The 23,819-nt window shown below is 45.1% G+C and overlaps 18 non-coding genes and 1 pseudogene across 18 annotated transcripts; all 19 read left to right on the top strand.

The window, feature by feature from the left end:
- The first annotated feature begins 291 nt into the window (after positions 1–291).
- LOC141274980 (U2 spliceosomal RNA) lies at positions 292–482 on the top strand. The gene has a single exon (XR_012323239.1). It is a non-coding gene; the product is annotated as a U2 spliceosomal RNA (small nuclear RNA).
- Positions 483–1,597: 1,115 nt separating this feature from the next.
- LOC141149601 (U2 spliceosomal RNA) lies at positions 1,598–1,788 on the top strand. Its single transcript, XR_012245892.1, has one exon. It is a non-coding gene; the product is annotated as a U2 spliceosomal RNA (small nuclear RNA).
- A 1,115-nt stretch (positions 1,789–2,903) lies between these two features.
- Positions 2,904–3,094, top strand: LOC141274979 (U2 spliceosomal RNA). The gene has a single exon (XR_012323238.1). It is a non-coding gene; the product is annotated as a U2 spliceosomal RNA (small nuclear RNA).
- Positions 3,095–4,209: 1,115 nt separating this feature from the next.
- LOC141274978 (U2 spliceosomal RNA) lies at positions 4,210–4,400 on the top strand. Its single transcript, XR_012323237.1, has one exon. It is a non-coding gene; the product is annotated as a U2 spliceosomal RNA (small nuclear RNA).
- A 1,115-nt stretch (positions 4,401–5,515) lies between these two features.
- Positions 5,516–5,706, top strand: LOC141149599 (U2 spliceosomal RNA). Its single transcript, XR_012245891.1, has one exon. It is a non-coding gene; the product is annotated as a U2 spliceosomal RNA (small nuclear RNA).
- A 1,115-nt stretch (positions 5,707–6,821) lies between these two features.
- LOC141274977 (U2 spliceosomal RNA) lies at positions 6,822–7,012 on the top strand. Its single transcript, XR_012323236.1, has one exon. It is a non-coding gene; the product is annotated as a U2 spliceosomal RNA (small nuclear RNA).
- Positions 7,013–8,127: 1,115 nt separating this feature from the next.
- Positions 8,128–8,318, top strand: LOC141274976 (U2 spliceosomal RNA). The gene has a single exon (XR_012323235.1). It is a non-coding gene; the product is annotated as a U2 spliceosomal RNA (small nuclear RNA).
- Positions 8,319–9,433: 1,115 nt separating this feature from the next.
- Positions 9,434–9,624, top strand: LOC141274190 (U2 spliceosomal RNA). The gene has a single exon (XR_012322478.1). It is a non-coding gene; the product is annotated as a U2 spliceosomal RNA (small nuclear RNA).
- A 1,115-nt stretch (positions 9,625–10,739) lies between these two features.
- On the top strand, positions 10,740–10,930 carry LOC141149414 (U2 spliceosomal RNA). The gene has a single exon (XR_012245713.1). It is a non-coding gene; the product is annotated as a U2 spliceosomal RNA (small nuclear RNA).
- Positions 10,931–12,045: 1,115 nt separating this feature from the next.
- LOC141274975 (U2 spliceosomal RNA) lies at positions 12,046–12,236 on the top strand. Its single transcript, XR_012323234.1, has one exon. It is a non-coding gene; the product is annotated as a U2 spliceosomal RNA (small nuclear RNA).
- Positions 12,237–13,351: 1,115 nt separating this feature from the next.
- LOC141149417 (U2 spliceosomal RNA) lies at positions 13,352–13,542 on the top strand. Its single transcript, XR_012245716.1, has one exon. It is a non-coding gene; the product is annotated as a U2 spliceosomal RNA (small nuclear RNA).
- A 1,115-nt stretch (positions 13,543–14,657) lies between these two features.
- On the top strand, positions 14,658–14,848 carry LOC141274973 (U2 spliceosomal RNA). The gene has a single exon (XR_012323232.1). It is a non-coding gene; the product is annotated as a U2 spliceosomal RNA (small nuclear RNA).
- Positions 14,849–15,963: 1,115 nt separating this feature from the next.
- LOC141274972 (U2 spliceosomal RNA) lies at positions 15,964–16,154 on the top strand. Its single transcript, XR_012323231.1, has one exon. It is a non-coding gene; the product is annotated as a U2 spliceosomal RNA (small nuclear RNA).
- A 1,115-nt stretch (positions 16,155–17,269) lies between these two features.
- Positions 17,270–17,460, top strand: LOC141149715 (U2 spliceosomal RNA). Its single transcript, XR_012246003.1, has one exon. It is a non-coding gene; the product is annotated as a U2 spliceosomal RNA (small nuclear RNA).
- Positions 17,461–18,575: 1,115 nt separating this feature from the next.
- On the top strand, positions 18,576–18,667 carry LOC141151251 (U2 spliceosomal RNA; annotated as a pseudogene).
- Positions 18,668–19,461: 794 nt separating this feature from the next.
- LOC141150750 (U2 spliceosomal RNA) lies at positions 19,462–19,659 on the top strand. Its single transcript, XR_012246871.1, has one exon. It is a non-coding gene; the product is annotated as a U2 spliceosomal RNA (small nuclear RNA).
- A 1,115-nt stretch (positions 19,660–20,774) lies between these two features.
- Positions 20,775–20,965, top strand: LOC141149508 (U2 spliceosomal RNA). Its single transcript, XR_012245801.1, has one exon. It is a non-coding gene; the product is annotated as a U2 spliceosomal RNA (small nuclear RNA).
- Positions 20,966–22,080: 1,115 nt separating this feature from the next.
- LOC141274971 (U2 spliceosomal RNA) lies at positions 22,081–22,271 on the top strand. The gene has a single exon (XR_012323230.1). It is a non-coding gene; the product is annotated as a U2 spliceosomal RNA (small nuclear RNA).
- Positions 22,272–23,386: 1,115 nt separating this feature from the next.
- Positions 23,387–23,577, top strand: LOC141274970 (U2 spliceosomal RNA). The gene has a single exon (XR_012323229.1). It is a non-coding gene; the product is annotated as a U2 spliceosomal RNA (small nuclear RNA).
- The last annotated feature ends 242 nt before the right edge of the window (positions 23,578–23,819 follow it).

Genomic DNA, 23,819 nt, shown 5'->3' with positions numbered 1-23,819 from the left:
GGTAGACAGCTGCTCGTTCCACCCCACCCCCCGCCTTAATTGGTTCTCCTCCCTTCCAACGGTGTTGAGGCGGGTGGGAACAGCAGGGGGTGAAGGTGCTGTGTTTAAAGAGGTGGAGTTATGCAGATCTAAAACGCGTGGATTGCAGCAGCAGCAAGCCGAAAAGTGCAGGCATGTAAGGGATCTAGAGGTTGACAACATGTCTTCTTAACGGGAGTCCAGGAGCTCATCTCCACAAATGGACTTTTCAGGATCCTTGGGTGGCTCCGTAGTTTGAAACCAATTCTGGTTATCGCTTCTCGGCCTTTTGGCTAAGATCAAGTGTAGTATCTGTTCTTATCAGTTTAATATCTGATACGTCCCCTATCTGGGGACCATATATTAAATGGATTTTTAGAACAGGGAGATGGAAAAAGAGCTTGCTCTGTCCACTCCACGCATTGACCTGGTATTGCAGTATCTCCAGGACCGGTGCACCCCTTCTTTAATGCAGTTTCTAAAATCAGAAAGAATTGAATTCAATGTTTTTTGTTCATTTTGCTTGTTTGTCGGATTTTGGGATGGACTCTTTGGCTTTGCTTTTCTTCTCCTCATTGGATTTTTCATGTTCAAAGTTGCAGAAGCCAGATTACAAGCTCATTTTGGTTCAACTTCAGCAACTGTGCATTGCATTGCCATGTAATGTGATGCAATGCTATCTTTCTAGCTCTCCCTTTTTACTTCCTTTTGGATAAACAGACATATTAGGCAAGCATTTTGGAGCTTTCACCTAAATAACTACAGGTGGTGAGATAAGCTGCACAATATAATTGACCTTTCAGTATATTGTTGCACACACACCATCTATTTAGCAAATGCCCTTGTTATCAACAGCAGCCTTTTAAACTCACCTGAGCTAACAGGTATGTGCGCTGGTTACTCTGCTGCGCTTAAAATTTCTTTTTTGGTTTGCTACAATGCCTTTTCTGAAACGTTGTCTCCTTCTGCTGGAACACTGACTTCTTTCATTTAATGCCTGCAGACTATAAAAGAGAACCCAACCCAAAAAGTTTGGTTGATTAGTCTGTGGCATTCTGTTAAACTGTTGCTTATGGCGGTCTCTGTGAGCTTCTCAGCGACATTCAGCCAGCCAGGTATCCTGCCTGCAGTAGATGGAATGTGGCAATGGAACGCTGGCTGCGCGTGTCATAATAGGCTCTGAGCCTTTATATACCTGTGCACAGCAGCAGCCACCTTCAGTCTGCTGCTGGACAGCCAGCAGCAGCAGCAGCAGGAGAGGTATGTAATCAGGAGCCCTCCTGCTAAGGGTAGACAGCTGCTCGTTCCACCCCACCCCCCACCTTAATTGGTTCTCCTCCCTTCCAACGGTGTTGAGGCGGGTGGGAACAGCAGGGGGTGAAGGTGCTGTGTTTAAAGAGGTGGAGTTATGCAGATCTAAAACGCGTGGATTGCAGCAGCAGCAAGCCGAAAAGTGCAGGCATGTAAGGGATCTAGAGGTTGACAACATGTCTTCTTAACGGGAGTCCAGGAGCTAATCTCCACAAATGGACTTTTCAGGATCCTTGGGTGGCTCCGTAGTTTGAAACCAATTCTGGTTATCGCTTCTCGGCCTTTTGGCTAAGATCAAGTGTAGTATCTGTTCTTATCAGTTTAATATCTGATACGTCCTCTATCTGGGGACCATATATTAAATGGATTTTTAGAACAGGGAGATGGAAAAAGAGCTTGCTCTGTCCACTCCACGCATTGACCTGGTATTGCAGTATCTCCAGGACCGGTGCACCCCTTCTTTAATGCAGTTTCTAAAATCAGAAAGAATTGAATTCAATGTTTTTTGTTCATTTTGCTTGTTTGTCGGATTTTGGGATGGACTCTTTGGCTTTGCTTTTCTTCTCCTCATTGGATTTTTCATGTTCAAAGTTGCAGAAGCCAGATTACAAGCTCATTTTGGTTCAACTTCAGCAACTGTGCATTGCATTGCCATGTAATGTGATGCAATGCTATCTTTCTAGCTCTCCCTTTTTACTTCCTTTTGGATAAACAGACATATTAGGCAAGCATTTTGGAGCTTTCACCTAAATAACTACAGGTGGTGAGATAAGCTGCACAATATAATTGACCTTTCAGTATATTGTTGCACACACACCATCTATTTAGCAAATGCCCTTGTTATCAACAGCAGCCTTTTAAACTCACCTGAGCTAACAGGTATGTGCGCTGGTTACTCTGCTGCGCTTAAAATTTCTTTTTTGGTTTGCTACAATGCCTTTTCTGAAACGTTGTCTCCTTCTGCTGGAACACTGACTTCTTTCATTTAATGCCTGCAGACTATAAAAGAGAACCCAACCCAAAAAGTTTGGTTGATTAGTCTGTGGCATTCTGTTAAACTGTTGCTTATGGCGGTCTCTGTGAGCTTCTCAGCGACATTCAGCCAGCCAGGTATCCTGCCTGCAGTAGATGGAATGTGGCAATGAAACGCTGGCTGCGCGTGTCATAATAGGCTCTGAGCCTTTATATACCTGTGCACAGCAGCAGCCACCTTCAGTCTGCTGCTGGACAGCCAGCAGCAGCAGCAGCAGGAGAGGTATGTAATCAGGAGCCCTCCTGCTAAGGGTAGACAGCTGCTCGTTCCACCCCACCCCCCGCCTTAATTGGTTCTCCTCCCTTCCAACGGTGTTGAGGCGGGTGGGAACAGCAGGGGGTGAAGGTGCTGTGTTTAAAGAGGTGGAGTTATGCAGATCTAAAACGCGTGGATTGCAGCAGCAGCAAGCCGAAAAGTGCAGGCATGTAAGGGATCTAGAGGTTGACAACATGTCTTCTTAACGGGAGTCCAGGAGCTCATCTCCACAAATGGACTTTTCAGGATCCTTGGGTGGCTCCGTAGTTTGAAACCAATTCTGGTTATCGCTTCTCGGCCTTTTGGCTAAGATCAAGTGTAGTATCTGTTCTTATCAGTTTAATATCTGATACGTCCCCTATCTGGGGACCATATATTAAATGGATTTTTAGAACAGGGAGATGGAAAAAGAGCTTGCTCTGTCCACTCCACGCATTGACCTGGTATTGCAGTATCTCCAGGACCGGTGCACCCCTTCTTTAATGCAGTTTCTAAAATCAGAAAGAATTGAATTCAATGTTTTTTGTTCATTTTGCTTGTTTGTCGGATTTTGGGATGGACTCTTTGGCTTTGCTTTTCTTCTCCTCATTGGATTTTTCATGTTCAAAGTTGCAGAAGCCAGATTACAAGCTCATTTTGGTTCAACTTCAGCAACTGTGCATTGCATTGCCATGTAATGTGATGCAATGCTATCTTTCTAGCTCTCCCTTTTTACTTCCTTTTGGATAAACAGACATATTAGGCAAGCATTTTGGAGCTTTCACCTAAATAACTACAGGTGGTGAGATAAGCTGCACAATATAATTGACCTTTCAGTATATTGTTGCACACACACCATCTATTTAGCAAATGCCCTTGTTATCAACAGCAGCCTTTTAAACTCACCTGAGCTAACAGGTATGTGCGCTGGTTACTCTGCTGCGCTTAAAATTTCTTTTTTGGTTTGCTACAATGCCTTTTCTGAAACGTTGTCTCCTTCTGCTGGAACACTGACTTCTTTCATTTAATGCCTGCAGACTATAAAAGAGAACCCAACCCAAAAAGTTTGGTTGATTAGTCTGTGGCATTCTGTTAAACTGTTGCTTATGGCGGTCTCTGTGAGCTTCTCAGCGACATTCAGCCAGCCAGGTATCCTGCCTGCAGTAGATGGAATGTGGCAATGGAACGCTGGCTGCGCGTGTCATAATAGGCTCTGAGCCTTTATATACCTGTGCACAGCAGCAGCCACCTTCAGTCTGCTGCTGGACAGCCAGCAGCAGCAGCAGCAGGAGAGGTATGTAATCAGGAGCCCTCCTGCTAAGGGTAGACAGCTGCTCGTTCCACCCCACCCCCCGCCTTAATTGGTTCTCCTCCCTTCCAACGGTGTTGAGGCGGGTGGGAACAGCAGGGGGTGAAGGTGCTGTGTTTAAAGAGGTGGAGTTATGCAGATCTAAAACGCGTGGATTGCAGCAGCAGCAAGCCGAAAAGTGCAGGCATGTAAGGGATCTAGAGGTTGACAACATGTCTTCTTAACGGGAGTCCAGGAGCTCATCTCCACAAATGGACTTTTCAGGATCCTTGGGTGGCTCCGTAGTTTGAAACCAATTCTGGTTATCGCTTCTCGGCCTTTTGGCTAAGATCAAGTGTAGTATCTGTTCTTATCAGTTTAATATCTGATACGTCCCCTATCTGGGGACCATATATTAAATGGATTTTTAGAACAGGGAGATGGAAAAAGAGCTTGCTCTGTCCACTCCACGCATTGACCTGGTATTGCAGTATCTCCAGGACCGGTGCACCCCTTCTTTAATGCAGTTTCTAAAATCAGAAAGAATTGAATTCAATGTTTTTTGTTCATTTTGCTTGTTTGTCGGATTTTGGGATGGACTCTTTGGCTTTGCTTTTCTTCTCCTCATTGGATTTTTCATGTTCAAAGTTGCAGAAGCCAGATTACAAGCTCATTTTGGTTCAACTTCAGCAACTGTGCATTGCATTGCCATGTAATGTGATGCAATGCTATCTTTCTAGCTCTCCCTTTTTACTTCCTTTTGGATAAACAGACATATTAGGCAAGCATTTTGGAGCTTTCACCTAAATAACTACAGGTGGTGAGATAAGCTGCACAATATAATTGACCTTTCAGTATATTGTTGCACACACACCATCTATTTAGCAAATGCCCTTGTTATCAACAGCAGCCTTTTAAACTCACCTGAGCTAACAGGTATGTGCGCTGGTTACTCTGCTGCGCTTAAAATTTCTTTTTTGGTTTGCTACAATGCCTTTTCTGAAACGTTGTCTCCTTCTGCTGGAACACTGACTTCTTTCATTTAATGCCTGCAGACTATAAAAGAGAACCCAACCCAAAAAGTTTGGTTGATTAGTCTGTGGCATTCTGTTAAACTGTTGCTTATGGCGGTCTCTGTGAGCTTCTCAGCGACATTCAGCCAGCCAGGTATCCTGCCTGCAGTAGATGGAATGTGGCAATGGAACGCTGGCTGCGCGTGTCATAATAGGCTCTGAGCCTTTATATACCTGTGCACAGCAGCAGCCACCTTCAGTCTGCTGCTGGACAGCCAGCAGCAGCAGCAGCAGGAGAGGTATGTAATCAGGAGCCCTCCTGCTAAGGGTAGACAGCTGCTCGTTCCACCCCACCCCCCACCTTAATTGGTTCTCCTCCCTTCCAACGGTGTTGAGGCGGGTGGGAACAGCAGGGGGTGAAGGTGCTGTGTTTAAAGAGGTGGAGTTATGCAGATCTAAAACGCGTGGATTGCAGCAGCAGCAAGCCGAAAAGTGCAGGCATGTAAGGGATCTAGAGGTTGACAACATGTCTTCTTAACGGGAGTCCAGGAGCTAATCTCCACAAATGGACTTTTCAGGATCCTTGGGTGGCTCCGTAGTTTGAAACCAATTCTGGTTATCGCTTCTCGGCCTTTTGGCTAAGATCAAGTGTAGTATCTGTTCTTATCAGTTTAATATCTGATACGTCCTCTATCTGGGGACCATATATTAAATGGATTTTTAGAACAGGGAGATGGAAAAAGAGCTTGCTCTGTCCACTCCACGCATTGACCTGGTATTGCAGTATCTCCAGGACCGGTGCACCCCTTCTTTAATGCAGTTTCTAAAATCAGAAAGAATTGAATTCAATGTTTTTTGTTCATTTTGCTTGTTTGTCGGATTTTGGGATGGACTCTTTGGCTTTGCTTTTCTTCTCCTCATTGGATTTTTCATGTTCAAAGTTGCAGAAGCCAGATTACAAGCTCATTTTGGTTCAACTTCAGCAACTGTGCATTGCATTGCCATGTAATGTGATGCAATGCTATCTTTCTAGCTCTCCCTTTTTACTTCCTTTTGGATAAACAGACATATTAGGCAAGCATTTTGGAGCTTTCACCTAAATAACTACAGGTGGTGAGATAAGCTGCACAATATAATTGACCTTTCAGTATATTGTTGCACACACACCATCTATTTAGCAAATGCCCTTGTTATCAACAGCAGCCTTTTAAACTCACCTGAGCTAACAGGTATGTGCGCTGGTTACTCTGCTGCGCTTAAAATTTCTTTTTTGGTTTGCTACAATGCCTTTTCTGAAACGTTGTCTCCTTCTGCTGGAACACTGACTTCTTTCATTTAATGCCTGCAGACTATAAAAGAGAACCCAACCCAAAAAGTTTGGTTGATTAGTCTGTGGCATTCTGTTAAACTGTTGCTTATGGCGGTCTCTGTGAGCTTCTCAGCGACATTCAGCCAGCCAGGTATCCTGCCTGCAGTAGATGGAATGTGGCAATGAAACGCTGGCTGCGCGTGTCATAATAGGCTCTGAGCCTTTATATACCTGTGCACAGCAGCAGCCACCTTCAGTCTGCTGCTGGACAGCCAGCAGCAGCAGCAGCAGGAGAGGTATGTAATCAGGAGCCCTCCTGCTAAGGGTAGACAGCTGCTCGTTCCACCCCACCCCCCGCCTTAATTGGTTCTCCTCCCTTCCAACGGTGTTGAGGCGGGTGGGAACAGCAGGGGGTGAAGGTGCTGTGTTTAAAGAGGTGGAGTTATGCAGATCTAAAACGCGTGGATTGCAGCAGCAGCAAGCCGAAAAGTGCAGGCATGTAAGGGATCTAGAGGTTGACAACATGTCTTCTTAACGGGAGTCCAGGAGCTCATCTCCACAAATGGACTTTTCAGGATCCTTGGGTGGCTCCGTAGTTTGAAACCAATTCTGGTTATCGCTTCTCGGCCTTTTGGCTAAGATCAAGTGTAGTATCTGTTCTTATCAGTTTAATATCTGATACGTCCCCTATCTGGGGACCATATATTAAATGGATTTTTAGAACAGGGAGATGGAAAAAGAGCTTGCTCTGTCCACTCCACGCATTGACCTGGTATTGCAGTATCTCCAGGACCGGTGCACCCCTTCTTTAATGCAGTTTCTAAAATCAGAAAGAATTGAATTCAATGTTTTTTGTTCATTTTGCTTGTTTGTCGGATTTTGGGATGGACTCTTTGGCTTTGCTTTTCTTCTCCTCATTGGATTTTTCATGTTCAAAGTTGCAGAAGCCAGATTACAAGCTCATTTTGGTTCAACTTCAGCAACTGTGCATTGCATTGCCATGTAATGTGATGCAATGCTATCTTTCTAGCTCTCCCTTTTTACTTCCTTTTGGATAAACAGACATATTAGGCAAGCATTTTGGAGCTTTCACCTAAATAACTACAGGTGGTGAGATAAGCTGCACAATATAATTGACCTTTCAGTATATTGTTGCACACACACCATCTATTTAGCAAATGCCCTTGTTATCAACAGCAGCCTTTTAAACTCACCTGAGCTAACAGGTATGTGCGCTGGTTACTCTGCTGCGCTTAAAATTTCTTTTTTGGTTTGCTACAATGCCTTTTCTGAAACGTTGTCTCCTTCTGCTGGAACACTGACTTCTTTCATTTAATGCCTGCAGACTATAAAAGAGAACCCAACCCAAAAAGTTTGGTTGATTAGTCTGTGGCATTCTGTTAAACTGTTGCTTATGGCGGTCTCTGTGAGCTTCTCAGCGACATTCAGCCAGCCAGGTATCCTGCCTGCAGTAGATGGAATGTGGCAATGGAACGCTGGCTGCGCGTGTCATAATAGGCTCTGAGCCTTTATATACCTGTGCACAGCAGCAGCCACCTTCAGTCTGCTGCTGGACAGCCAGCAGCAGCAGCAGCAGGAGAGGTATGTAATCAGGAGCCCTCCTGCTAAGGGTAGACAGCTGCTCGTTCCACCCCACCCCCCGCCTTAATTGGTTCTCCTCCCTTCCAACGGTGTTGAGGCGGGTGGGAACAGCAGGGGGTGAAGGTGCTGTGTTTAAAGAGGTGGAGTTATGCAGATCTAAAACGCGTGGATTGCAGCAGCAGCAAGCCGAAAAGTGCAGGCATGTAAGGGATCTAGAGGTTGACAACATGTCTTCTTAACGGGAGTCCAGGAGCTCATCTCCACAAATGGACTTTTCAGGATCCTTGGGTGGCTCCGTAGTTTGAAACCAATTCTGGTTATCGCTTCTCGGCCTTTTGGCTAAGATCAAGTGTAGTATCTGTTCTTATCAGTTTAATATCTGATACGTCCCCTATCTGGGGACCATATATTAAATGGATTTTTAGAACAGGGAGATGGAAAAAGAGCTTGCTCTGTCCACTCCACGCATTGACCTGGTATTGCAGTATCTCCAGGACCGGTGCACCCCTTCTTTAATGCAGTTTCTAAAATCAGAAAGAATTGAATTCAATGTTTTTTGTTCATTTTGCTTGTTTGTCGGATTTTGGGATGGACTCTTTGGCTTTGCTTTTCTTCTCCTCATTGGATTTTTCATGTTCAAAGTTGCAGAAGCCAGATTACAAGCTCATTTTGGTTCAACTTCAGCAACTGTGCATTGCATTGCCATGTAATGTGATGCAATGCTATCTTTCTAGCTCTCCCTTTTTACTTCCTTTTGGATAAACAGACATATTAGGCAAGCATTTTGGAGCTTTCACCTAAATAACTACAGGTGGTGAGATAAGCTGCACAATATAATTGACCTTTCAGTATATTGTTGCACACACACCATCTATTTAGCAAATGCCCTTGTTATCAACAGCAGCCTTTTAAACTCACCTGAGCTAACAGGTATGTGCGCTGGTTACTCTGCTGCGCTTAAAATTTCTTTTTTGGTTTGCTACAATGCCTTTTCTGAAACGTTGTCTCCTTCTGCTGGAACACTGACTTCTTTCATTTAATGCCTGCAGACTATAAAAGAGAACCCAACCCAAAAAGTTTGGTTGATTAGTCTGTGGCATTCTGTTAAACTGTTGCTTATGGCGGTCTCTGTGAGCTTCTCAGCGACATTCAGCCAGCCAGGTATCCTGCCTGCAGTAGATGGAATGTGGCAATGGAACGCTGGCTGCGCGTGTCATAATAGGCTCTGAGCCTTTATATACCTGTGCACAGCAGCAGCCACCTTCAGTCTGCTGCTGGACAGCCAGCAGCAGCAGCAGCAGGAGAGGTATGTAATCAGGAGCCCTCCTGCTAAGGGTAGACAGCTGCTCGTTCCACCCCACCCCCCGCCTTAATTGGTTCTCCTCCCTTCCAACGGTGTTGAGGCGGGTGGGAACAGCAGGGGGTGAAGGTGCTGTGTTTAAAGAGGTGGAGTTATGCAGATCTAAAACGCGTGGATTGCAGCAGCAGCAAGCCGAAAAGTGCAGGCATGTAAGGGATCTAGAGGTTGACAACATGTCTTCTTAACGGGAGTCCAGGAGCTCATCTCCACAAATGGACTTTTCAGGATCCTTGGGTGGCTCCGTAGTTTGAAACCAATTCTGGTTATCGCTTCTCGGCCTTTTGGCTAAGATCAAGTGTAGTATCTGTTCTTATCAGTTTAATATCTGATATGTCCCCTATCTGGGGACCATATATTAAATGGATTTTTAGAACAGGGAGATGGAAAAAGAGCTTGCTCTGTCCACTCCACGCATTGACCTGGTATTGCAGTATCTCCAGGACCGGTGCACCCCTTCTTTAATGCAGTTTCTAAAATCAGAAAGAATTGAATTCAATGTTTTTTGTTCATTTTGCTTGTTTGTCGGATTTTGGGATGGACTCTTTGGCTTTGCTTTTCTTCTCCTCATTGAATTTTTCATGTTCAAAGTTGCAGAAGCCAGATTACAAGCTCATTTTGGTTCAACTTCAGCAACTGTGCATTGCATTGCCATGTAATGTGATGCAATGCTATCTTTCTAGCTCTCCCTTTTTACTTCCTTTTGGATAAACAGACATATTAGGCAAGCATTTTGGAGCTTTCACCTAAATAACTACAGGTGGTGAGATAAGCTGCACAATATAATTGACCTTTCAGTATATTGTTGCACACACACCATCTATTTAGCAAATGCCCTTGTTATCAACAGCAGCCTTTTAAACTCACCTGAGCTAACAGGTATGTGCGCTGGTTACTCTGCTGCGCTTAAAATTTCTTTTTTGGTTTGCTACAATGCCTTTTCTGAAACGTTGTCTCCTTCTGCTGGAACACTGACTTCTTTCATTTAATGCCTGCAGACTATAAAAGAGAACCCAACCCAAAAAGTTTGGTTGATTAGTCTGTGGCATTCTGTTAAACTGTTGCTTATGGCGGTCTCTGTGAGCTTCTCAGCGACATTCAGCCAGCCAGGTATCCTGCCTGCAGTAGATGGAATGTGGCAATGGAACGCTGGCTGCGCGTGTCATAATAGGCTCTGAGCCTTTATATACCTGTGCACAGCAGCAGCCACCTTCAGTCTGCTGCTGGACAGCCAGCAGCAGCAGCAGCAGGAGAGGTATGTAATCAGGAGCCCTCCTGCTAAGGGTAGACAGCTGCTCGTTCCACCCCACCCCCCGCCTTAATTGGTTCTCCTCCCTTCCAACGGTGTTGAGGCGGGTGGGAACAGCAGGGGGTGAAGGTGCTGTGTTTAAAGAGGTGGAGTTATGCAGATCTAAAACGCGTGGATTGCAGCAGCAGTAAGCCGAAAAGTGCAGGCATGTAAGGGATCTAGAGGTTGACAACATGTCTTCTTAACGGGAGTCCAGGAGCTCATCTCCACAAATGGACTTTTCAGGATCCTTGGGTGGCTCCGTAGTTTGAAACCAATTCTGGTTATCGCTTCTCGGCCTTTTGGCTAAGATCAAGTGTAGTATCTGTTCTTATCAGTTTAATATCTGATACGTCCCCTATCTGGGGACCATATATTAAATGGATTTTTAGAACAGGGAGATGGAAAAAGAGCTTGCTCTGTCCACTCCACGCACTGACCTGGTATTGCAGTATCTCCAGGACCGGTGCACCCCTTCTTTAATGCAGTTTCTAAAATCAGAAAGAATTGAATTCAATGTTTTTTGTTCATTTTGCTTGTTTGTCGGATTTTGGGATGGACTCTTTGGCTTTGCTTTTCTTCTCCTCATTGGATTTTTCATGTTCAAAGTTGCAGAAGCCAGATTACAAGCTCATTTTGGTTCAACTTCAGCAACTGTGCATTGCATTGCCATGTAATGTGATGCAATGCTATCTTTCTAGCTCTCCCTTTTTACTTCCTTTTGGATAAACAGACATATTAGGCAAGCATTTTGGAGCTTTCACCTAAATAACTACAGGTGGTGAGATAAGCTGCACAATATAATTGACCTTTCAGTATATTGTTGCACACACACCATCTATTTAGCAAATGCCCTTGTTATCAACAGCAGCCTTTTAAACTCACCTGAGCTAACAGGTATGTGCGCTGGTTACTCTGCTGCGCTTAAAATTTCTTTTTTGGTTTGCTACAATGCCTTTTCTGAAACGTTGTCTCCTTCTGCTGGAACACTGACTTCTTTCATTTAATGCCTGCAGACTATAAAAGAGAACCCAACCCAAAAAGTTTGGTTGATTAGTCTGTGGCATTCTGTTAAACTGTTGCTTATGGCGGTCTCTGTGAGCTTCTCAGCGACATTCAGCCAGCCAGGTATCCTGCCTGCAGTAGATGGAATGTGGCAATGGAACGCTGGCTGCGCGTGTCATAATAGGCTCTGAGCCTTTATATACCTGTGCACAGCAGCAGCCACCTTCAGTCTGCTGCTGGACAGCCAGCAGCAGCAGCAGCAGGAGAGGTATGTAATCAGGAGCCCTCCTGCTAAGGGTAGACAGCTGCTCGTTCCACCCCACCCCCCGCCTTAATTGGTTCTCCTCCCTTCCAACGGTGTTGAGGCGGGTGGGAACAGCAGGGGGTGAAGGTGCTGTGTTTAAAGAGGTGGAGTTATGCAGATCTAAAACGCGTGGATTGCAGCAGCAGTAAGCCGAAAAGTGCAGGCATGTAAGGGATCTAGAGGTTGACAACATGTCTTCTTAACGGGAGTCCAGGAGCTCATCTCCACAAATGGACTTTTCAGGATCCTTGGGTGGCTCCGTAGTTTGAAACCAATTCTGGTTATCGCTTCTCGGCCTTTTGGCTAAGATCAAGTGTAGTATCTGTTCTTATCAGTTTAATATCTGATACGTCCCCTATCTGGGGACCATATATTAAATGGATTTTTAGAACAGGGAGATGGAAAAAGAGCTTGCTCTGTCCACTCCACGCATTGACCTGGTATTGCAGTATCTCCAGGACCGGTGCACCCCTTCTTTAATGCAGTTTCTAAAATCAGAAAGAATTGAATTCAATGTTTTTTGTTCATTTTGCTTGTTTGTCGGATTTTGGGATGGACTCTTTGGCTTTGCTTTTCTTCTCCTCATTGGATTTTTCATGTTCAAAGTTGCAGAAGCCAGATTACAAGCTCATTTTGGTTCAACTTCAGCAACTGTGCATTGCATTGCCATGTAATGTGATGCAATGCTATCTTTCTAGCTCTCCCTTTTTACTTCCTTTTGGATAAACAGACATATTAGGCAAGCATTTTGGAGCTTTCACCTAAATAACTACAGGTGGTGAGATAAGCTGCACAATATAATTGACCTTTCAGTATATTGTTGCACACACACCATCTATTTAGCAAATGCCCTTGTTATCAACAGCAGCCTTTTAAACTCACCTGAGCTAACAGGTATGTGCGCTGGTTACTCTGCTGCGCTTAAAATTTCTTTTTTGGTTTGCTACAATGCCTTTTCTGAAACGTTGTCTCCTTCTGCTGGAACACTGACTTCTTTCATTTAATGCCTGCAGACTATAAAAGAGAACCCAACCCAAAAAGTTTGGTTGATTAGTCTGTGGCATTCTGTTAAACTGTTGCTTATGGCGGTCTCTGTGAGCTTCTCAGCGACATTCAGCCAGCCAGGTATCCTGCCTGCAGTAGATGGAATGTGGCAATGGAACGCTGGCTGCGCGTGTCATAATAGGCTCTGAGCCTTTATATACCTGTGCACAGCAGCAGCCACCTTCAGTCTGCTGCTGGACAGCCAGCAGCAGCAGCAGCAGGAGAGGTATGTAATCAGGAGCCCTCCTGCTAAGGGTAGACAGCTGCTCGTTCCACCCCACCCCCCGCCTTAATTGGTTCTCCTCCCTTCCAACGGTGTTGAGGCGGGTGGGAACAGCAGGGGGTGAAGGTGCTGTGTTTAAAGAGGTGGAGTTATGCAGATCTAAAACGCGTGGATTGCAGCAGCAGCAAGCCGAAAAGTGCAGGCATGTAAGGGATCTAGAGGTTGACAACATGTCTTCTTAACGGGAGTCCAGGAGCTCATCTCCACAAAAGGACTTTTCAGGATCCTTGGGTGGCTCCGTAGTTTGAAACCAATTCTGGTTATCGCTTCTCGGCCTTTTGGCTAAGATCAAGTGTAGTATCTGTTCTTATCAGTTTAATATCTGATACGTCCCCTATCTGGGGACCATATATTAAATGGATTTTTAGAACAGGGAGATGGAAAAAGAGCTTGCTCTGTCCACTCCACGCATTGACCTGGTATTGCAGTATCTCCAGGACCAGTGCACCCCTTCTTTAATGCAGTTTCTAAAATCAGAAAGAATTGAATTCAATGTTTTTTGTTCATTTTGCTTGTTTGTCGGATTTTGGGATGGACTCTTTGGCTTTGCTTTTCTTCTCCTCATTGGATTTTTCATGTTCAAAGTTGCAGAAGCCAGATTACAAGCTCATTTTGGTTCAACTTCAGCAACTGTGCATTGCATTGCCATGTAATGTGATGCAATGCTATCTTTCTAGCTCTCCCTTTTTACTTCCTTTTGGATAAACAGACATATTAGGCAAGCATTTTGGAGCTTTCACCTAAATAACTACAGGTGGTGAGATAAGCTGCACAATATAATTGACCTTTCAGTATATTGTTGCACACACACCATCTATTTAGCAAATGCCCTTGTTATCAACAGCAGCCTTTTAAACTCACCTGAGCTAACAGGTATGTGCGCTGGTTACTCTGCTGCGCTTAAAATTTCTTTTTTGGTTTGCTACAATGCCTTTTCTGAAACGTTGTCTCCTTCTGCTGGAACACTGACTTCTTTCATTTAATGCCTGCAGACTATAAAAGAGAACCCAACCCAAAAAGTTTGGTTGATTAGTCTGTGGCATTCTGTTAAACTGTTGCTTATGGCGGTCTCTGTGAGCTTCTCAGCGACATTCAGCCAGCCAGGTATCCTGCCTGCAGTAGATGGAATGTGGCAATGGAACGCTGGCTGCGCGTGTCATAATAGGCTCTGAGCCTTTATATACCTGTGCACAGCAGCAGCCACCTTCAGTCTGCTGCTGGACAGCCAGCAGCAGCAGCAGCAGGAGAGGTATGTAATCAGGAGCCCTCCTGCTAAGGGTAGACAGCTGCTCGTTCCACCCCACCCCCCGCCTTAATTGGTTCTCCTCCCTTCCAACGGTGTTGAGGCGGGTGGGAACAGCAGGGGGTGAAGGTGCTGTGTTTAAAGAGGTGGAGTTATGCAGATCTAAAACGCGTGGATTGCAGCAGCAGCAAGCCGAAAAGTGCAGGCATGTAAGGGATCTAGAGGTTGACAACATGTCTTCTTAACGGGAGTCCAGGAGCTCATCTCCACAAATGGACTTTTCAGGATCCTTGGGTGGCTCCGTAGTTTGAAACCAATTCTGGTTATCGCTTCTCGGCCTTTTGGCTAAGATCAAGTGTAGTATCTGTTCTTATCAGTTTAATATCTGATACGTCCCCTATCTGGGGACCATATATTAAATGGATTTTTAGAACAGGGAGATGGAAAAAGAGCTTGCTCTGTCCACTCCACGCATTGACCTGGTATTGCAGTATCTCCAGGACCGGTGCACCCCTTCTTTAATGCAGTTTCTAAAATCAGAAAGAATTGAATTCAATGTTTTTTGATCATTTTGCTTGTTTGTCGGATTTTGGGAAGGACTCTTTGGCTTTGCTTTTCTTCTCCTCATTGGATTTTTCATGTTCAAAGTTGCAGAAGCCAGATTACAAGCTCATTTTGGTTCAACTTCAGCAACTGTGCATTGCATTGCCATGTAATGTGATGCAATGCTATCTTTCTAGCTCTCCCTTTTTACTTCCTTTTGGATAAACAGACATATTAGGCAAGCATTTTGGAGCTTTCACCTAAATAACTACAGGTGGTGAGATAAGCTGCACAATATAATTGACCTTTCAGTATATTGTTGCACACACACCATCTATTTAGCAAATGCCCTTGTTATCAACAGCAGCCTTTTAAACTCACCTGAGCTAACAGGTATGTGCGCTGGTTACTCTGCTGCGCTTAAAATTTCTTTTTTGGTTTGCTACAATGCCTTTTCTGAAACGTTGTCTCCTTCTGCTGGAACACTGACTTCTTTCATTTAATGCCTGCAGACTATAAAAGAGAACCCAACCCAAAAAGTTTGGTTGATTAGTCTGTGGCATTCTGTTAAACTGTTGCTTATGGCGGTCTCTGTGAGCTTCTCAGCGACATTCAGCCAGCCAGGTATCCTGCCTGCAGTAGATGGAATGTGGCAATGGAACGCTGGCTGCGCGTGTCATAATAGGCTCTGAGCCTTTATATACCTGTGCACAGCAGCAGCCACCTTCAGTCTGCTGCTGGACAGCCAGCAGCAGCAGCAGCAGGAGAGGTATGTAATCAGGAGCCCTCCTGCTAAGGGTAGACAGCTGCTCGTTCCACCCCACCCCCCGCCTTAATTGGTTCTCCTCCCTTCCAACGGTGTTGAGGCGGGTGGGAACAGCAGGGGGTGAAGGTGCTGTGTTTAAAGAGGTGGAGTTATGCAGATCTAAAACGCGTGGATTGCAGCAGCAGCAAGCCGAAAAGTGCAGGCATGTAAGGGATCTAGAGGTTGACAACATGTCTTCTTAACGGGAGTCCAGGAGCTCATCTCCACAAAAGGACTTTTCAGGATCCTTGGGTGGCTCCGTAGTTTGAAACCAATTCTGGTTATCGCTTCTCGGCCTTTTGGCTAAGATCAAGTGTAGTATCTGTTCTTATCAGTTTAATATCTGATACGTCCCCTATCTGGGGACCATATATTAAATGGATTTTTAGAACAGGGAGATGGAAAAAGAGCTTGCTCTGTCCACTCCACGCATTGACCTGGTATTGCAGTATCTCCAGGACCGGTGCACCCCTTCTTTAATGCAGTTTCTAAAATCAGAAAGAATTGAATTCAATGTTTTTTGTTCATTTTGCTTGTTTGTCGGATTTTGGGATGGACTCTTTGGCTTTGCTTTTCTTCTCCTCATTGGATTTTTCATGTTCAAAGTTGCAGAAGCCAGATTACAAGCTCATTTTGGTTCAACTTCAGCAACTGTGCATTGCATTGCCATGTAATGTGATGCAATGCTATCTTTCTAGCTCTCCCTTTTTACTTCCTTTTGGATAAACAGACATATTAGGCAAGCATTTTGGAGCTTTCACCTAAATAACTACAGGTGGTGAGATAAGCTGCACAATATAATTGACCTTTCAGTATATTGTTGCACACACACCATCTATTTAGCAAATGCCCTTGTTATCAACAGCAGCCTTTTAAACTCACCTGAGCTAACAGGTATGTGCGCTGGTTACTCTGCTGCGCTTAAAATTTATTTTTTGGTTTGCTACAATGCCTTTTCTGAAACGTTGTCTCCTTCTGCTGGAACACTGACTTCTTTCATTTAATGCCTGCAGACTATAAAAGAGAACCCAACCCAAAAAGTTTGGTTGATTAGTCTGTGGCATTCTGTTAAACTGTTGCTTATGGCGGTCTCTGTGAGCTTCTCAGCGACATTCAGCCAGCCAGGTATCCTGCCTGCAGTAGATGGAATGTGGCAATGGAACGCTGGCTGCGCGTGTCATAATAGGCTCTGAGCCTTTATATACCTGTGCACAGCAGCAGCCACCTTCAGTCTGCTGCTGGACAGCCAGCAGCAGCAGCAGCAGGAGAGGTATGTAATCAGGAGCCCTCCTGCTAAGGGTAGACAGCTGCTCGTTCCACCCCACCCCCCGCCTTAATTGGTTCTCCTCCCTTCCAACGGTGTTGAGGCGGGTGGGAACAGCAGGGGGTGAAAGTGCTGTGTTTAAAGAGGTGGAGTTATGCAGATCTAAAACGCGTGGATTGCAGCAGCAGCAAGCCGAAAAGTGCAGGCATGTAAGGGATCTAGAGGTTGACAACATGTCTTCTTAACGGGAGTCCAGGAGCTCATCTCCACAAATGGACTTTTCAGGATCCTTGGGTGGCTCCGTAGTTTGAAACCAATTCTGGTTATCGCTTCTCGGCCTTTTGGCTAAGATCAAGCGTAGTATCTGTTCTTATCAGTTTAATATCTGATATGTCCCCTATCTGGGGACCATATATTAAATGGATTTTTAGAACAGGGAGATGGAAAAAGAGCTTGCTCTGTCCACTCCACGCATTGACCTGGTATTGCAGTATCTCCAGGACCGGTGCACCCCTTCTTTAATGCAGTTTCTAAAATCAGAAAGAATTGAATTCAATGTTTTTTGTTCATTTTGCTTGTTTGTCGGATTTTGGGATGGACTCTTTGGCTTTGCTTTTCTTCTCCTCATTGGATTTTTCATGTTCAAAGTTGCAGAAGCCAGATTACAAGCTCATTTTGGTTCAACTTCAGCAACTGTGCATTGCATTGCCATGTAATGTGATGCAATGCTATCTTTCTAGCTCTCCCTTTTTACTTCCTTTTGGATAAACAGACATATTAGGCAAGCATTTTGGAGCTTTCACCTAAATAACTACAGGTGGTGAGATAAGCTGCACAATATAATTGACCTTTCAGTATATTGTTGCACACACACCATCTATTTAGCAAATGCCCTTGTTATCAACAGCAGCCTTTTAAACTCACCTGAGCTAACAGGTATGTGCGCTGGTTACTCTGCTGCGCTTAAAATTTATTTTTTGGTTTGCTACAATGCCTTTTCTGAAACGTTGTCTCCTTCTGCTGGAACACTGACTTCTTTCATTTAATGCCTGCAGACTATAAAAGAGAACCCAACCCAAAAAGTTTGGTTGATTAGTCTGTGGCATTCTGTTAAACTGTTGCTTATGGCGGTCTCTGTGAGCTTCTCAGCGACATTCAGCCAGCCAGGTATCCTGCCTGCAGTAGATGGAATGTGGCAATGGAACGCTGGCTGCGCGTGTCATAATAGGCTCTGAGCCTTTATATACCTGTGCACAGCAGCAGCCACCTTCAGTCTGCTGCTGGACAGCCAGCAGCAGCAGCAGCAGGAGAGGTATGTAATCAGGAGCCCTCCTGCTAAGGGTAGACAGCTGCTCGTTCCACCCCACCCCCCGCCTTAATTGGTTCTCCTCCCTTCCAACGGTGTTGAGGCGGGTGGGAACAGCAGGGGGTGAAGGTGCTGTGTTTAAAGAGGTGGAGTTATGCAGATCTAAAACGCGTGGATTGCAGCAGCAGCAAGCCGAAAAGTGCAGGCATGTAAGTGATCTAGAGGTTGACAACATGTCTTCTTAACGGGAGTCCAGGAGCTCATCTCCACAAATGGACTTTTCAGGATCCTTGGGTGGCTCCGTAGTTTGAAACCAATTCTGGTTATCGCTTCTCGGCCTTTTGGCTAAGATCAAGTGTAGTATCTTTCGAAAAGGCGGTTTTGGATGTTGGCCGCCCTAGTAGATTGATACATTATGCACACTGGGGTTTAGGCGCTTGTTAGTACGCCAGGTGGCTAATATAGTCATCTGGTGGAAAGCATGGCCCCCCAGGATCGACGCCATTGGGCCGGGGAAGATCGAAAGCCCGAAGTGTGAAGTGCCCCAGGAGTGGTGACCCTGGGGTGCCTTAACTCACTGGGATTGGGAACCCCACTTGAGTTTATGGCACATTTGCACAAGCACTTCAAATTTTCTTTCTTTGCACACACCCTTATTCCGGGCCTTCTGGCCTTAGGATGGGGAATTTTTCAATTCCCGGTCGAAGGTCCGGGCAGTATTATACTGTGAAACCTTCACTATTTATTTAATTTCTTTGTCACTGTGTGTCCACTTATTCACGTGTGTCACGTCCTACTAGGATTTTGTCGGGATGCGGTTCCCTTACGGGTTCCTCTCTTGGCAGGTCTAGGGGGGGAGTGTGTGGCCATCAGGTTCCGCTCCCCCCTGAACCCCCCTGGCTCTCCTCTTTCGGGAGGAGAGCGTTGTTGGCTCCCCTCTTCCGGGAGGGGAGCACAGTCTTTGGCTCCCAGTGCCTTGCTCGGGTGAGAACTCGGGCAGGTGCTGGGGGTAAGATTGGGTCGCCTCTGGCTTCGGCTGGAGGTGGCTTTTTGTCCCTGTTCCTCGCTGTGGCCTTATGGCTCGGAGGGACGGGGAATGGTTTGGGGGACCCTTCTCCTTTTGGAGAGGGTTTCAAGAAGACCAGCATCCTAGTGCACTTTTTTTGTGGCATTTGTCACTTTTTTAAGCGCACTCGGGTTTTGTACACGAATTCGGGCTTTCGATAAAAAAGAAAAAAAAAAAAAAAAAAAAAAAATCTGTTCTTATCAGTTTAATATCTGATACGTCCCCTATCTGGGGACCATATATTAAATGGATTTTTAGAACAGGGAGATGGAAAAAGAGCTTGCTCTGTCCACTCCACGCATTGACCTGGTATTGCAGTATCTCCAGGACCGGTGCACCCCTTCTTTAATGCAGTTTCTAAAATCAGAAAGAATTGAATTCAATGTTTTTTGTTCATTTTGCTTGTTTGTCGGATTTTGGGATGGACTCTTTGGCTTTGCTTTTCTTCTCCTCATTGGATTTTTCATGTTCAAAGTTGCAGAAGCCAGATTACAAGCTCATTTTGGTTCAACTTCAGCAACTGTGCATTGCATTGCCATGTAATGTGATGCAATGCTATCTTTCTAGCTCTCCCTTTTTACTTCCTTTTGGATAAACAGACATATTAGGCAAGCATTTTGGAGCTTTCACCTAAATAACTACAGGTGGTGAGATAAGCTGCACAATATAATTGACCTTTCAGTATATTGTTGCACACACACCATCTATTTAGCAAATGCCCTTGTTATCAACAGCAGCCTTTTAAACTCACCTGAGCTAACAGGTATGTGCGCTGGTTACTCTGCTGCGCTTAAAATTTCTTTTTTGGTTTGCTACAATGCCTTTTCTGAAACGTTGTCTCCTTCTGCTGGAACACTGACTTCTTTCATTTAATGCCTGCAGACTATAAAAGAGAACCCAACCCAAAAAGTTTGGTTGATTAGTCTGTGGCATTCTGTTAAACTGTTGCTTATGGCGGTCTCTGTGAGCTTCTCAGCGACATTCAGCCAGCCAGGTATCCTGCCTGCAGTAGATGGAATGTGGCAATGGAACGCTGGCTGCGCGTGTCATAATAGGCTCTGAGCCTTTATATACCTGTGCACAGCAGCAGCCACCTTCAGTCTGCTGCTGGACAGCCAGCAGCAGCAGCAGCAGGAGAGGTATGTAATCAGGAGCCCTCCTGCTAAGGGTAGACAGCTGCTCGTTCCACCCCACCCCCCGCCTTAATTGGTTCTCCTCCCTTCCAACGGTGTTGAGGCGGGTGGGAACAGCAGGGGGTGAAGGTGCTGTGTTTAAAGAGGTGGAGTTATGCAGATCTAAAACGCGTGGATTGCAGCAGCAGCAAGCCGAAAAGTGCAGGCATGTAAGGGATCTAGAGGTTGACAACATGTCTTCTTAACGGGAGTCCAGGAGCTCATCTCCACAAATGGACTTTTCAGGATCCTTGGGTGGCTCCGTAGTTTGAAACCAATTCTGGTTATCGCTTCTCGGCCTTTTGGCTAAGATCAAGTGTAGTATCTGTTCTTATCAGTTTAATATCTGATACGTCCCCTATCTGGGGACCATATATTAAAAGGATTTTTAGAACAGGGAGATGGAAAAAGAGCTTGCTCTGTCCACTCCACGCATTGACCTGGTATTGCAGTATCTCCAGGACCGGTGCACCCCTTCTTTAATGCAGTTTCTAAAATCAGAAAGAATTGAATTCAATGTTTTTTGTTCATTTTGCTTGTTTGTCGGATTTTGGGATGGACTCTTTGGCTTTGCTTTTCTTCTCCTCATTGGATTTTTCATGTTCAAAGTTGCAGAAGCCAGATTACAAGCTCATTTTGGTTCAACTTCAGCAACTGTGCATTGCATTGCCATGTAATGTGATGCAATGCTATCTTTCTAGCTCTCCCTTTTTACTTCCTTTTGGATAAACAGACATATTAGGCAAGCATTTTGGAGCTTTCACCTAAATAACTACAGGTGGTGAGATAAGCTGCACAATATAATTGACCTTTCAGTATATTGTTGCACACACACCATCTATTTAGCAAATGCCCTTGTTATCAACAGCAGCCTTTTAAACTCACCTGAGCTAACAGGTATGTGCGCTGGTTACTCTGCTGCGCTTAAAATTTCTTTTTTGGTTTGCTACAATGCCTTTTTTGAAACGTTGTCTCCTTCTGCTGGAACACTGACTTCTTTCATTTAATGCCTGCAGACTATAAAAGAGAACCCAACCCAAAAAGTTTGGTTGATTAGTCTGTGGCATTCTGTTAAACTGTTGCTTATGGTGGTCTCTGTGAGCTTCTCAGCGACATTCAGCCAGCCAGGTATCCTGCCTGCAGTAGATGGAATGTGGCAATGGAACGCTGGCTGCGCGTGTCATAATAGGCTCTGAGCCTTTATATACCTGTGCACAGCAGCAGCCACCTTCAGTCTGCTGCTGGACAGCCAGCAGCAGCAGCAGCAGGAGAGGTATGTAATCAGGAGCCCTCCTGCTAAGGGTAGACAGCTGCTCGTTCCACCCCACCCCCCGCCTTAATTGGTTCTCCTCCCTTCCAACGGTGTTGAGGCGGGTGGGAACAGCAGGGGGTGAAGGTGCTGTGTTTAAAGAGGTGGAGTTATGCAGATCTAAAACGCGTGGATTGCAGCAGCAGCAAGCCGAAAAGTGCAGGCATGTAAGGGATCTAGAGGTTGACAACATGTCTTCTTAACGGGAGTCCAGGAGCTCATCTTCACAAATGGACTTTTCAGGATCCTTGGGTGGCTCCGTAGTTTGAAACCAATTCTGGTTATCGCTTCTCGGCCTTTTGGCTAAGATCAAGTGTAGTATCTGTTCTTATCAGTTTAATATCTGATACGTCCCCTATCTGGGGACCATATATTAAATGGATTTTTAGAACAGGGAGATGGAAAAAGAGCTTGCTCTGTCCACTCCACGCATTGACCTGGTATTGCAGTATCTCCAGGACCGGTGCACCCCTTCTTTAATGCAGTTTCTAAAATCAGAAAGAATTGAATTCAATGTTTTTTGTTCATTTTGCTTGTTTGTCGGATTTTGGGATGGACTCTTTGGCTTTGCTTTTCTTCTCCTCATTGGATTTTTCATGTTCAAAGTTGCAGAAGCCAGATTACAAGCTCATTTTGGTTCAACTTCAGCAACTGTGCATTGCATTGCCATGTAATGTGATGCAATGCTATCTTTCTAGCTCTCCCTTTTTACTTCCTTTTGGATAAACAGACATATTAGGCAAGCATTTTGGAGCTTTCACCTAAATAACTACAGGTGGTGAGATAAGCTGCACAATATAATTGACCTTTCAGTATATTGTTGCACACACACCATCTATTTAGCAAATGCCCTTGTTATCAACAGCAGCCTTTTAAACTCACCTGAGCTAACAGGTATGTGCGCTGGTTACTCTGCTGCGCTTAAAATTTCTTTTTTGGTTTGCTACAATGCCTTTTCTGAAACGTTGTCTCCTTCTGCTGGAACACTGACTTCTTTCATTTAATGCCTGCAGACTATAAAAGAGAACCCAACCCAAAAAGTTTGGTTGATTAGTCTGTGGCATTCTGTTAAACTGTTGCTTATGGCGGTCTCTGTGAGCTTCTCAGCGACATTCAGCCAGCCAGGTATCCTGCCTGCAGTAGATGGAATGTGGCAATGGAACGCTGGCTGCGCGTGTCATAATAGGCTCTGAGCCTTTATATACCTGTGCACAGCAGCAGCCACCTTCAGTCTGCTGCTGGACAGCCAGCAGCAGCAGCAGCAGGAGAGGTATGTAATCAGGAGCCCTCCTGCTAAGGGTAGACAGCTGCTCGTTCCACCCCACCCCCCGCCTTAATTGGTTCTCCTCCCTTCCAACGGTGTTGAGGCGGGTGGGAACAGCAGGGGGTGAAGGTGCTGTGTTTAAAGAGGTGGAGTTATGCAGATCTAAAACGCGTGGATTGCAGCAGCAGCAAGCCGAAAAGTGCAGGCATGTAAGGGATCTAGAGGTTGACAACATGTCTTCTTAACGGGAGTCCAGGAGCTCATCTCCACAAATGGACTTTTCAGGATCCTTGGGTGGCTCCGTAGTTTGAAACCAATTCTGGTTATCGCTTCTCGGCCTTTTGGCTAAGATCAAGTGTAGTATCTGTTCTTATCAGTTTAATATCTGATACGTCCCCTATCTGGGGACCATATATTAAATGGATTTTTAGAACAGGGAGATGGAAAAAGAGCTTGCTCTGTCCACTCCACGCATTGACCTGGTATTGCAGTATCTCCAGGACCGGTGCACCCCTTCTTTAATGCAGTTTCTAAAATCAGAAAGAATTGAATTCAATGTTTTTTGTTCATTTTGCTTGTTTGTCGGATTTTGGGATGGACTCTTTGGCTTTGCTTTTCTTCTCCTCATTGGATTTTTCATGTTCAAAGTTGCAGAAGCCAGATTACAAGCTCATTTTGGTTCAACTTCAGCAACTGTGCATTGCATTGCCATGTAATGTGATGCAATGCTATCTTTCTAGCTCTCCCTTTTTACTTCC

The sequence above is a fragment of the Phyllobates terribilis genome, unplaced genomic scaffold (genome assembly GCF_046119375.1).
Source record: "Phyllobates terribilis strain yellow unplaced genomic scaffold, ASM4611937v1 Scaffold_5__5_contigs__length_657084704, whole genome shotgun sequence".
In the NCBI taxonomy this organism is placed as follows: Eukaryota; Metazoa; Chordata; class Amphibia; order Anura; family Dendrobatidae; genus Phyllobates; species Phyllobates terribilis.
Note: the sequence above shows the minus strand (reverse complement) of the source record. Positions and strands in the feature narration are given on the sequence as shown.